The sequence below is a fragment of the Tenebrio molitor genome, chromosome 7, assembly GCF_963966145.1.
Source record: "Tenebrio molitor chromosome 7, icTenMoli1.1, whole genome shotgun sequence".
Lineage (NCBI taxonomy): Eukaryota > Metazoa > Arthropoda > Insecta > Coleoptera > Tenebrionidae > Tenebrio > Tenebrio molitor.
The window spans coordinates 7,577,136-7,591,149 of record NC_091052.1 but is presented as its reverse complement, the minus strand read 5'-3'; the positions used below and the strand labels follow the sequence as shown (position 1 = coordinate 7,591,149).

General features: G+C 35.8%; 1 protein-coding gene across 3 annotated transcripts in view; it reads left to right on the top strand.

Moving 5' to 3' along the window:
* LOC138135373 (hormone receptor 4-like) overlaps positions 1–14,014 on the top strand; it is a 31,422-nt gene that overhangs the window by 975 nt on the left and 16,433 nt on the right. The window contains exon 1 of one of the 3 annotated variants that reach the window (XM_069054086.1): positions 8,669–8,824. The exons of the other annotated variants lie outside the window; for them this stretch is intronic. The gene's annotated coding sequence lies outside the window, so the exon portion shown is untranslated. Of the gene's footprint in view, positions 1–8,668; positions 8,825–14,014 lie in introns of those variants that run through there. 3 annotated transcript variants of the gene reach the window in all.

The following is a 14,014-nucleotide window of genomic DNA, read 5'->3' as shown; positions in this document are numbered from 1 at the left end:
CGACGGGAGAAAAAAAATTGTACTTTCCCGTGCCGTTCGTTGGCCAGCTCTGCTGCGATTACGATGCCATGTTTCAATCAATATTTAATTCATAAACCTGAGCTATTTATAAAATGCTGTTCAACCACCTTTGCGGTCGTGAATATTTTGATAAATCTTATCACTTTTTGGACAGTTGAATGACTTCTGCTTTATCGGGCCGGTCTGGAATAAATAGTGGCGGCGGGACTGACGCACTTCGGAACTGGAGTGCGTGTTCCGAAGATCGGAAACTTTGCGAATTTTTACATTTTTTCAGGTCCAACTCGTTTTTCGCTAGAACTGATACGAAACGGAAAGTCGATACGACACCGATTCAAATTCACGGCACGTTCTTCTACTGTTGCGGAGATTTATTTTTCGGTTTAAAAATTAACCATTCAGGTTACGAGAGAGGGTCTAAAGAGATTTCGCATTTCTTCCGCTCTCGTCAATTTTATATTGTTTTTGCATTATTCAATTTTTTCTTTTTGAATATGTATTTACATTTTTACGAAGTGACACGTTCTACTCGCATCTTACGTATGGAGCGAAGGCAAAACAACGAATAAAATTCTTTACAATTGACATTTCTTTTGGCATAAATTGTATGTTGGTATTGCACCCACTGGCGGCACAAGGGGGGGCAACCCAAAAATTTTAAATGGAGCAGGGGTCAAATGTCAGATTTTTTTAAAAACCTTTACATCCTCTGTCTAACAGTATTTTTTAAATCCTTCCGTTGAAACAATGGAGGATAAAAGTAAACTTCGATGACATTGACTGATTAAGGGCGAGATTTAAAATTCGATAAATTCGACCGCAGATTATTCGTAGTCATAACGTTTTCGACAAATTTGAATACAATTTGGCTATCGCTCAGGAAATCAGTAGAACTCATTTGGAGAATTTAATTTGATGAGAATTTTATTTATACCAAAGTTTACTGGATTTTTTTTTGATCGACCAGAATAAAAATTTCTTTCACCACATATTAGGTAGAGGACAAAGCACCTTTCAGAAAACATGACATTTGACCCCTGTTGCCGTGTAAAATCTTTAATCTGTGCCAAAGGTGACAATTTAGAAATGCAAATTGACAAATTAAAACAATTTTATTTGTTACTTTACAAGTTGTGAGGGTGTTCTACAGCTATAACCTCAAAAAAATATATTTTTTTGGTTAGTTGACATTGATATTTTTTCACTGAGCAAAAGAAAATAAGACAGAGCCAGGAATTTTTTTTAATGAAGATAACATATTTTTTTATAATGTGTGGGTGAGAATTTTGAATATGGATGGTCTTTATTCAGATATTTTTTGAGTCATCTGGTTCTTCCGAATATTCGTCGGAAAATACGAAGAAAATATTTTTTTTCAAAAAGGATTTTTTAAACTATCACAAAGATATTTAACATTGCAACATGTTAATTAATAAGTAATGTCTCTGTCTTTAGCTCATTATGTTTTTATTGATTAAATAAATTATGTACAGAATTGAAAATGCTCGAAAAACTTATAATTAATGGACGTTCAACTACGTTTGTCACTTAAACGTAATTATATTTCCATTGTTTCTAATGAAGATCTTGTTATATCAGTATTGAAGAATTATTTTAAATACACACTTTTAATCAGTACAAGTATTTTATTGTAAATGAATAATTACTTTATACTAGGTATAGGTACTCGTACTTGTACTCAAGGAACTAAATTAAATATATTATTTATCTTCAAGCGGTGGAAAATCGCGCCTTTGGGTATCTCTATAGAAACGGTTGAAGTGTTTTTTTTTTTGTAACCGGACTTGAAACACTTCAAGTCCTAAGAGTTGAAATGTCCACAGACGGCTCGACCGAGTCAAATGTTATTTGAAGCATTTCTCACGATTTATTTATCAATAATTACACGAAATACATATTTAATAATTAAATGATCCCCATTACAAAAAAGCCTCTAAAAAGCGAAATAACGAAATGATTACTCAATATTTAACCGGTGCCACTGCGGTGTAACACGATTCGCCCATATGCATGGACGGCAGATGTCAAAATCAAAAACAGCAAGATGGCCGTTCAACGTTAAAAAATAAACTTTTAACTTTAGTAGACTTTACTAATTTACATTGAACCTTCAAGAACTAATCCTAATATTGTAACAAGAGAACTAGAAATTACTGATTTGAAAATTGTCATTTTACTGTACTGCAGCAAAAGAAAATAAATGAATTCATGTTTGATTTTTTTTTGTGACCCGCTTGAAGATAAAATAGGTATTACATATTTAGAGTAGAAGGTCGCCCAGTTCGACCTCGACTTCGTCTCGGTCTTCAATCTCTGGGCTTAGCACAAAAAGACTCACTTCTACTCTTAATGATATAATCTACTACATATTATTAATTGTACTAATTCATAAAAAAAATAATAAAAGCTGTCCCAGCAACATTTTTTTTGAATTCGCAAAGTATTTCAGAAATCTCAGTTAATAAAATTAAAATCAGTTAATTTAGTTTAATGATGGCCAAAAAACTGAGAAATAGTATATTATGTTATGAGGAGCAAAAATGAAGTTTTATGTGCTGCGGCTGGTAGATTGGCTGCCGAACGCAGTGAGGCAGAAAAACCAGCCAAAGCACATAAAACCATTAATGTAAATTATGACATAATCCTGCTGCATTGATAATGCTAAAGTGTCACTTCATTGTCATGGCATCTAACGAGCTGACGAGCGGCAGATAAAGTTATTATCTCCGCTGAGGGCGTCCGTGAAGTTATTATCTCCGCTGATGAGCGGCAGTAAAGTAAACTAGCTAAATCATTTGAAATTCCTACCTGGTTTCTTAACATGTCTTAAATAATTTGTTATGAAGGTTTGAAGAAAAAATAGTATATGTTATTCGGAGCAAAAATGGTTTTATGTGCTTTGGCTGATTTCTATCTACCAGCCGCAGCACATAAAACTTCATTTTTGCTCCTCATAACATAATATACTATTTTAATGACATCAATTAGGATCTTGTACAAATCATATAAACTCTTAATTTTTTTTAATCTATCAGATACGTATTTCTTATCTTTAAAAGGTTTTCTCATGCTGATCTTTCAAGTGCAAACTGTAATGCACAACAACTTTTCCCATTCTTCATTTGACAAGAATAAAAACGACCCATTCGCTTAGATATTTTATGAAACTGAAGTTGTTTTCGCACAGCTATTAAGTGCATTAAACCAAATTGCAGTTTTCAATTAGGGTAATCTTTGACTTTTGAACCATATGATGCAGATATCTGAAACGCAAACGACAAACTCATCCACAAACTGTTATTGCGTTTTAAACTTTTCTAATCAATTTACAAATGACAAAATTCGACCAAACCGGAGATAAGCGTCATCACATTTACATTTTTTACCAAAATGCGACCAAATCGTCACAGAACTGATCATTAATTAAATTCATCCAACTAAACTCGCACAGTTTTGGGGAGCAAGACACCAACACTTAAGTCTCGCCACCCACAAACACTTGCGGCTTTCGCACGTCTGTTTCATCTTTGTCCCGAAAATTGCTCAACAGGCTCAGATAACTTATATAAATGAGCGCGTTCGTCTGAAAAGAACGACGAGAAAAAGAGCGCGAAACAAATCCATCGTGAAGACGAATGTGCAAGCGTTTCGCACCTAATTCATCACGAAATCTCGTCAAGTGGGTATTTTTGTATTTGCGAAAATGTTCACTGTAATCTGAATGCAAGATACCGTTAGATAGGAAAAAATTAATCGCGAGATATTTAAGAAACAAGCTCAGACATGACGCAGCAGCTGCGAAGCCTTTTCCCAGTGTAGTCCTGGTCGCTTCTAGAAATACACTTTTATCTGGAAAGTCGATGATCCAAATGTGGGCTCGATACTTATTTCTGAGAATTTTTTGTTTATCTTGTATAGTTGTTAGTCCATTAAGTCGAATTTTTGCCAAGCGGGTGTCGATGGAAACTAATAATACGCCGAATTGATTTATCCCGAGTTCGAATGGAGAACAAGAGGTAAAAATAGATTTGGACAGCACTGGACCATCTTGATAAGTCTGAACTGTTCTCGAATCGCAACACCGAACGACTTATCGAAGTAAATTCGTTTGTTTCGGTTTTTGACATCTTCGAGCGGTAGATCTGATGAGGTAAGTGGACTGTAAATGAAGACAATATCTTCAAGCAAATTTCGCACGCCAGCATTGAAACTTTCCCTTCTGCATACATTTGAAAATGATTAAAACGAAACGGTGGTGTCAAATGTTCATTGTTCCTTGTCACGACAGGAAAAACAATAAGAGGGTTAAATGAATCATCGTGCCAGGATTCTACTTGTGGCTCCGCTCTCTCTCTCTATCAAATTTCGGCACAAATAACACTTTTGCTAATTTTTTGCGGGGTTATCTCACCGATGTGTTGCGCAACTAAAAATCCTGCCGTTTTCTCATCGCATAATAATCGTTATGGTTCAGATTTTTATTACGTTAATAACGTTTGATAGGTGATTGCACCACCACCGTTCTCAGATGGTTAATTAATTTTATTATTAAATCAATGTGTCTTTTACCGCGATTACGGAACTGCGATTTTATCAGCCACTCGGATTTCTCATTCGACTTTTTCTTTTTAAAACTGCTTCCTCTCGGTGATGTCTGCATTTATCACAATGACCATCTATCAATAGAGAAATTTTTTTCGATGAGTAGAATGTACGCTCGAGTTACACAATAACAGATTATAATGAAGCTGACGAACGGAAATCTTCATTTATCTGAATGGGTTTCGGTGCTTTCGTTTTTGTGCAAACGGAAAGGTCTCGTTTTTGTGCAGTTGGTAACTCTCACCGATTTGAAAAGTGTCAAAAAAGGTGCCAATTACTCGCGCGAACAAATCATTCCAAATGAAATTTGAATTGTGGATGAACAAGTAGTTTTTCTCCCAGTTGGAACGTTCATTTGTAAATGAAATGTATTTGAGCGGAATCCATTTTAAGTGGTACGAATCAATTTGTGCATGTTTTATGTAAAAGACAAGCGTTCAACATGGCGGCCAACGCCATGTAACTGATTACATATTTATCATTTTTATCTATATAGGGCAGGTGATGAATATAATCGATTAAACAGTGAACTTTGTAAGTAAGACGCGATTTTTTTACATTATAGTCGTAAATTTATGCAGACCTAGATTACAAGCGAAAATTTTAGTTATTCCGGTACGGAAGTTAAGCGGGAATCAAAAATTCACATCCGCACGTATTCACCTGACTGCTGAATGGACGCGTTAAGATAATGTATAAAGCAGAAAATAAGTAGATTTCCTTGCGTAATTCTGCGCTAATAGATTGTCACGGTATGTTTCCGTTTTGCGGTGAAAGTGAACACAAAAATTGCCTTTCTAAACAGCGAAGCAAAATAAAAGTCGATCGCTGAGTCCGAAAAAAGGCACAAAAGTGACCGTACACCACATCGGTGGCAGTTATTTTAACGAGCGTTTAACGCGAACGTTAATTACAATTATCTAAAGTCACGCAGTATCAAATAAAGAATGTTTTGACCCCGAATTTAAATTCGTGGACGAGCTTGTTTTCGTCGCGTTTTTCGGGGTCTGAAAAACTGAAAAGTTGGTACCTCTGGGTGGGGCAACCTGTGCGCTAGAGTACCTCGCGCACGGGTACCAACCAATCGTGATTGCGCCATCGAATTGGGGTAAACAAATGAAAAAATGCTCCGCAGGACAATGCTTCAACGAGAGCCGTCGAAATTCGTGAACACACCGTTACTTGACATTCAAATTTACGCTCATAAAGTAAGGTCAATGAAACTTCTCCCACTGATAATGCGACCGAGCTATAGATTAATTGTTTTATTGTTTGTTTTTTATCAAATTGTGAGCACGGCCGAATGGACGAATTGCGATAAGATAAAGAGGCGCAAGGGCCGGACTCGACGACAACCACGAGGGAAAAGTCAATTTCCAGTACAATCCCCCGCGAGATTAAATCTAGTCGGTCGTGGTGTTGAACCCGGAACGGTTTCGGCGCTTTGTTTGGCGATTTTAAATATCGGTGGGAAAAAACGATTTTTTGTTCTTGCGAACCAGGAGCAAAGTCATCTTTACGTAACGTAAGTGTAGTTCAGCCACATTAACACTTTCACTCGTTTCACTATTGCTCACAGACGTTGAAGTATGCCGTAAGGTTTCTAGTCACGACGGACTATTCAAACTGTAACTTTCACTCGTTGCTCTTCCTTATGCTGTTTTCAATTACCGACAGTTGTGACGGTCGAGTGCGACTCGCACTTGTGCCTCACCGACCCCACGAGATAAACTTTCGTCGAAGATGTAGCACCTCCTGACGACAGTTGACGCTCGACAAATATTTTTTCTCGTGGCGATTAATGCTCCGATCTGGTGCGAAATATCGTCTTAAATCAAAACAAACATAACTGTGAACGCGTGCATAAATTAAAAAGCGAACGGTACCCGAGCCGGAGTCGAGAGTTTTACGTAAAACGCGACCGTGTGAAGCAGCTCTGACGCATCATTCCGTTTGCGGTGCAGAACTGCGGGGTCATTGTACGTCCTCAAAACATGACCGTGTCGAGTCACTTTCCGTAAGACGCGTTTTCCGTTACTGAAATTAATTAATGATTTTTTTGTTGCAGCACAACAAGTTCGAACGGCTTTTAAAATTCAAGCTATTCATTTAATTCGTTGTAACTGTTAGAGAGAAAAACAAAAAAAAAACAAAAGACTAACTTGTGCGGTACGTTCCAAATCAAACGACACACGCACACTAGATTCTATTTTTGTTTAATTTTCTTTTGTAATGATTGACGTGATTGATGTTCCGGGATCAGAATTTTGTAGCAATTTATTTCGTCCCTCGCCCGCGAGAAGGAAAGCCGTAAATTTTCCGGAGCGGGATCGATGACTCCGATGGTTATAACGCCCCATGAAAAATATCGTTAATTCGATTTAATGAATGCAGTAAAACGGGCTCGGATTCATCCCGGAAGTGCAATGTGACAGTCGTCACGGTTGCGGGGTTAATGCTAATATCGTCCGTGATTTGACAAGTGGAGGACTTTTCGCGTCCTTGCTGTATGACTGTTGGTAGCATTGTCATCGTTACTATGTCAGGAAGGCTAGTCGAAGCGGCGCGCCGCAGTCGTCCTCTGACGTAACGTGCCCTTGAAACGAGGAACAAAGACGCTGAAAACTGCAAAGGTCGAGCTGGGGTTTCAGGATTGCCGGAGATTATCCTTGACGGGAAAAATTTTCAAGGCTGTTTTTGCCAGACCACAAAGAATCGTTGGGAAAACTGGGGTGGCGCCTGTCAAACGTTGACACCGGTAAAGGGATATTAATCAGAACGGTTGCATAAACGCAAAATCCCTAATAAACGAAGAGATTGTCAAATGAACGTCAAATAATTACAAAAGATGGAAGCGAAGGAGCTGGCCATAAACTTTAATTGCTAATTGTGAAATTTGAACGTTCACCGTTCAAATTAATTTTGAATGGCGTCACAGAGCTGAAAGAATGAAATGTTTCAGTTAAAAAACAGCGTTGTTATTGTTATTTTAATTAGAAAATACAATACATACTACAATACGTCTGAAAAAATATTAACGCAATGAATAGATCAAATACGTGAGACAGTGAAAAGTTGTGTGATCCGTTAAATAAATCATTGTAGTGGCAGGGTTTAAAGAACAAAGTTCATATCTTGCATTTTAATAAAATGCAGAACTAATATTCAAAACATGTTATCTTCATTATACTTAGATATTTTTTCACCAATCTTTTGACCGAAGATGTGTGACTAAAATTTACATTAATTATTTGTAAGATCAGCATGATTTCTAACTTGTTCTACGATGTGGGTCTAGGTAAAGTGATGATAACAAGTTTGAAGGAAAAAAGACGAGAATGAGCATTGCAGATTTCAGCAGAACAAGAAACGATCAAGCGGATACAGTCGATCATAAACGGGTGGACTTTTTACATAAACAGAATGAATTCATTACAATATCTCAATGTTTAATTTGCTAATAAAAATGTTTAAAACATGATCACATAATAGGATACCTCAGTGGTAACCACATGTTGTTCAGACGTAACATTTACATTTTTGATTTTTGGGTTACCATTCTGTTCGCGTAACTGTACAGCTCTCTTTTGGGTTATCTTCGAGAAGTGACGAAATATTTTGCTACAATATGCGTGATTGTCGAAGTAGTATTCGATTGAAAATTTTTATCGGAAACACTTGTGCAATACGATATTTGTTAAAAAATAATCCCAGAGATGGTTGCCTACTTAGTCATTTTATTTACAAAGAAATGATAACCTTGACAATTATTTATTTTATTGTCATTTGAAATTAAAATAGAATGATAGCTGCAATAATATGCTAAACATAAAAAACTTTTTTTTTTCAAACAATTTACATATTACAGTCTAGAATGTTCAATAAAAAAGAAATTTACAAATCTAATTTATAGGTTATCACTTTTTATCTGAGATTAAGATAAGTGTAAATGATCTACTTCCGAAGTGTAAAAATAAAAATTACGATGAAAAACGCAAGAGAAGAAAAATTTTAAAATCACTCGTGAGTGCTAAAAATGTTGTCTGTGATAGGTTCAACGCCACCTAAAGCGGTGCGATGTTAAAAATGACAGTTGGCATTTTTGACATGACACAAGTGAAACCAACTGGCTGGAGTTTTTCGTGCGCTGTGGACGTAATTTAAGGGAAATTTTTTTGAGGTTCGTAATCTCGATTGGCTTGTTTATTAGTTGTTTAACAAAAAGTATAAAGGTTGGGTTGTTGTTGAAACACGCCGTCACTCCCTGTAAAAATGACAGTGGCGCCATCGTGGACATTTTTAGACTTTAAACAAAAATAGATCATTATGCAACGTAAACACGCAGGTTTTATTAGTGGCGTTTTATATCCATATCTATAAGGTTGGTAAGTAGGAAGTGCTTCGGGAACGTATAAATTGATTTATGCCACCCTTTCTTTCTTGTTTATGAGCACTTCTCATCGAAAAAATAGAAATCAACAACTACGACCGCCAAAGTTCAACAAACTAGAAAACATAAATTTCTGGTATATAGGTAGACAAAAATATCTCCATGGAACATTAATAACGGCAAAAGTTTTTCTTTGCGCTCGCCGAATTAAATTCTTTTTTGTGTGTTGTGGTCGCTGCACGATTTTGATCGTTTCCATACAATCTCCACACGTATTTTTATTGTTCCTCGCAATTACCATTTTCAACTTTCTATTGCGCACATGGTGAATTTTTTGCCATCATTTCCTCCTTCAATTCCTATTGATTCGACGCAATTATCTAACCATTAAACCTTTTTCTGCACACTTATCTACAACCATGTACCTGTCTACCGCATGTTGACCGAAGATAGCTGAAACTAGGAGGTTATATCATTACTTTCACCGAGACCCCGCCGACAAACTATTTTCTGTTTACGAATAATTTTCGTCTCACAACGCGAACATGCACATTTACATATTTTCTTTTTATCTGCGGCCCTGACAAATATCGCTGGTACCTCGACCGACACCTGTGAAGGTTTCGAAATCGTCGAAAATTAGTCAGACACCTTGCCAGGTTTCGAACAGCGGATGTGACATTTTTATATTGTTTATCTCGTCTACAGTTTCCGAACGTCCTCTTCACCAACAAATTTTCGAGCTTTCTAAAAGTAAAAGTTTTCGTTTATGTAATTATTTATTGGCCCGGTTTCTTTACAGGTCTTTGTCAGTTGATAATTTGAAGTTTAATGCTAATTATTTGCATCAGATATCTGGTGCCAATGGCCTCCGTCCCGGTGACGAAACATGCGTCTTAACACAAATTAGATACTCGAATTTTAAAACTACTTGTTTTGCAACAACAATATTTTCAATAACCGCTAATACCTGCTGATGGAATTTTACTGCAAATTCCAATGTCAGACCGACTTTCTGATTTTTAAACCCAGATAAAGCTGCATTTGCAGGACCCTTCTTAAAAAATGATCGACTCCCTGAAAAACACTTTTACTTTTTGGCGCCCAAACAGCGTCGAGCACTTGGGGTTGACTCAGATCGAACGATAAGTTTATCGTAATTATTTTGGGCGTCCGATTTTGGATGACTCACTCAGTTTTTACCGGTTTTCTCTTTTGTCGAGCCCGTCCCCTTCGGTTGAAGGGGCGTAATCCCTCAAAACCTTTTTTGACTAGTGGCTCGTGAGCAGATCCCTCGGAGTATTAATGGCGCCCGGTGTTATATCGGCAACTCCTATTGTTCCAGTGACGGTCGAATGAAAAATCTCGTTTTAAATTTAGTTTGTCGGAATGAGTTGTACGGAGTCGTTTTAACAAATGGAGTTTTCCCGGAGGCGATGCTTCAACTCGTGATGTAACACGTGGTGGATTATTTTACGATAGAGCAATAGCGGCAGCGAACATGTGTACGTAAGTTTGAAAGTTCTTCTAGGATTTAATGAAACTGCAGTGAAAAACCGCTCAAAAACAAATATAAAACGATCGTCCTAAATTTCATTTGTGTATAATATTAACTCTGTAACTGCAAATAATAGCTTCTATAATGGCGTCCGGATTGCAACATTTGTCCTAGATGCGGGTCATTGCTATGTGAGAGCAGCGTTCCCATTGAAATCGAAATGTAAGGTCGTGTGGTGGGATTCTCTACATTCTACACACAGCCAATCACAAAATCGTTTTATCATGTGAAAATTTTCCAAATTTGTTACATCATCTCGACGTATCCCATCTCGTCGCTAATTCGCTGGTTTATGCAACTCCGCTGTGACCATGCAAAAATTTTCACCGCGTTCATCGCTGAACGTTGACCAACCGTTGGTGCATAACGCAAAATCAAAATCAATGCTACGTTTACTTGGCCCCGCAGCCTTAACAACGGAGTGAAAGCATGCCAAATATTGCACAAACATACATTTTATTTTGTTTATATATATTTTTCGGCGATGTGTTAATTCCTGTGTGCAAATTTTGTTGTTATTTTGCTGAAACTTGACCCGGGCGAAGGAGAACAGGACGATCGATTAATACATATTCGATCTATTACCTACAATGGACGGACAAAGTGACATCGGTCGCAATTAAACTGTGGAAAAAAACTGCTGGTTTATCGCAAGACTTTTACAATTACCTGTGGAGCACCAAGTGCACGGGCAAATTTTGAAGGTCTTCTGCGTCAAAATGAGTCAAAATGATTTTTTATGCTTGCTTGAGCAGACCTTTGAATGGAACACTTTTGTTATTGTTATAGCAGAAGAACGTTCCATCAACAAAATTTACGAAAAAATTAAACACAAACAAGGTACACTCGATGGATGATATTTCGACTTTTCCGTTGGTTTTTACTTTGATAACTACAAACCTATTTGCAATCGTAAAAATGTTAGTTTTGTAAATTTACTGTTTTATCTAGAATTGTAAATTATAAATGACCTAAGGTAACTAACCTGTGATAAATTTAAGGTTAAAATGAAGAAGTAGACTAAATTTGCAGTTCTTAGAACGATCTTATCATTTCATCTGCAATTCGTCAACCTAAAAAAATAGATTAACAAGTATCCGTTATCAAATAGCTATGAAGTAATGCTTTTATTTTTCACTAATTTAGACCAAACGCAAACATAAAATTATTGCATTCAATAAGTCAAATAATTTTTAATGGAAATGCAGAACATACGAATTTATAAATAAATTTTGATTTTAGTTTATTATTTGATCGATATTTTTCATAATTACTTTTTGGTTTTGGTCTTGACCTTTAACATTTATTCTATAGCAGCTGCAGTTATTTTGTGTTATCTATCTAATTTGTTTAAGGCTAATTCTACGTCATAAGATTTTGGGATTCAGAAGTTATTCAAAGAAAATTTTCAATAGAAATAATTCCTTGAGACTGGTCTGGGCTCTCAAACATTGTTATGTTTAACTATCCACTACAAAATGTCTAAATTGTAAAATATTTTTTATAATTACACATAATAAGTACGTAGGGACCTCATTTAAAATTCAGATTTTAAAATCAAGAAGTTTTTATTTATTATTTTATATTACATATTACGATCTTGGTGCAAAATAAATCAAATTAATTGACATCTATATTTTGCTTTTTTTACTCAACCAAAATATGAAACTAACGTTCCACAGTTGGGTATTATATTTCACCATCTAACTAAATATTTTAGTAAATCCTGTGCGCTGGATAATAGGTTATCCATTCACGCGACTAACTATGTAATTGGAGTTTGTATTTTTGATCGTTTGTAAGACTGCTCAATGACTATTTTACTTCAATGTTGGCAATCATAGCGTGTAAATATCAAAATGACAATAAATACTGAATTCTGGTTTTATTGAATAATTCACCACAATAGAATGTAATGTGATCAAAATTAAAAGACAATCATTAAAAAAAGAAAAAAAAAGTTGTTGGTCAACTTCTCCAAAAATGCTAAAATATTAAGGGCCAGTTTACGAAATTAAGTTAATCGTAATCAAATGCGAGATTAACTGAACACGTGATTGATTGAACCAATCGAAGTTTCGGATCCATGGGTTAATCGCACATTAAAATTTAATTCGAATGAAATATTTAATTCTCTTTTTATAAACTGGCTCTACGAGTAATAGATAATTTAAAAGGACGGTTTATATTACAGGGCCGTCAAATAAACAATGTTTATGTCTGCAATAACTGTACACTTTGCAACCCTGTCATGTGAATCCTAACCTTTTAAAGTCTGAACTTACAAAGGTAAATTTTTGGTCGAGAGAACTTTGACAACACAGAGAGAGTTACTAAAATTATTAGATGTAGGTATAGCACGTTTTTTTTTTACATGAGAGACTAAATTTGGTAACGTTAGTAACTTTTTTGTTGTTATTTGAGCTGTCATTATTGGACAAGGACGCCATTTTCCTCTATTCCTTAATTTAAACGAGGTTTGTCAAAAATTTACGCATTTTAGGTTAATTATCACAAAGTAAGATTATATTAACGTTGCAAAAGCTTTTCAACACTTAGAGTATATTGCAAAAAAATCGAGTACAGTTGCAGAATTCAAATTTCGGGCACTATTGTCAATGTCATCATATAAACTCTAAAACAACCTTTTTCTACTTTGCGTTCGTACTGATGCTATTACGATACTGTTTTGCGTATCGTAATAAGAAAAGGCGTGATATAATAATAATACTAAAAACAGTGAAATTTAATTTTTTAATTTTGACGGATACTGTGGTGTCGCGGCAGACCGCAGACGTGACCTTGGATGGAATCCTTTAACGGTTTTAAATTTAAAAAAATACTGTATGACATCTCGTTTATAAGGCATTTTATCGCACTTACTCCTTTAGGGCACTCCTCGCTACGCTCGTCGTGCTCTAAACCCGTGCGTGCGATAAAATGCTTCTTATAAGACTCGTATCATAATATACTATTACGTTAATAACCTTATTTTTTACTCTTGTCATGTTTTTGTCTTTTTGGCATTCAAAACTTGTCATTTGTGGCATAATAACGGGTAGGCAACATATCAAAGCGATGATTTAATGTCAGTCATGATGACAGTAGAAGGTGCTTTACACAGATTTTGTTGAAGTGACAGAAAAATAGTGCCCGAAATTTTAATTCCGCAACTGTACATTTTGCTTGTCTCGGTAACATCAAAATTGACAACAAGAAGGATGAATTAAACTATAAGACTATTTTTAATCAAAGAAGCACAAGGCACGACCTATTGATTTAGGTTTGCAATAATAAAATTTTACTAAATTTTGGGAATTTAATGATATCTATGGCTGGTCTACCAGCCAACGTCTGTCATTTTTAATGTCCTTGAAAGTACGCAAACTCGCATTTAAAACTTGATCGTGTTATTAAAAATG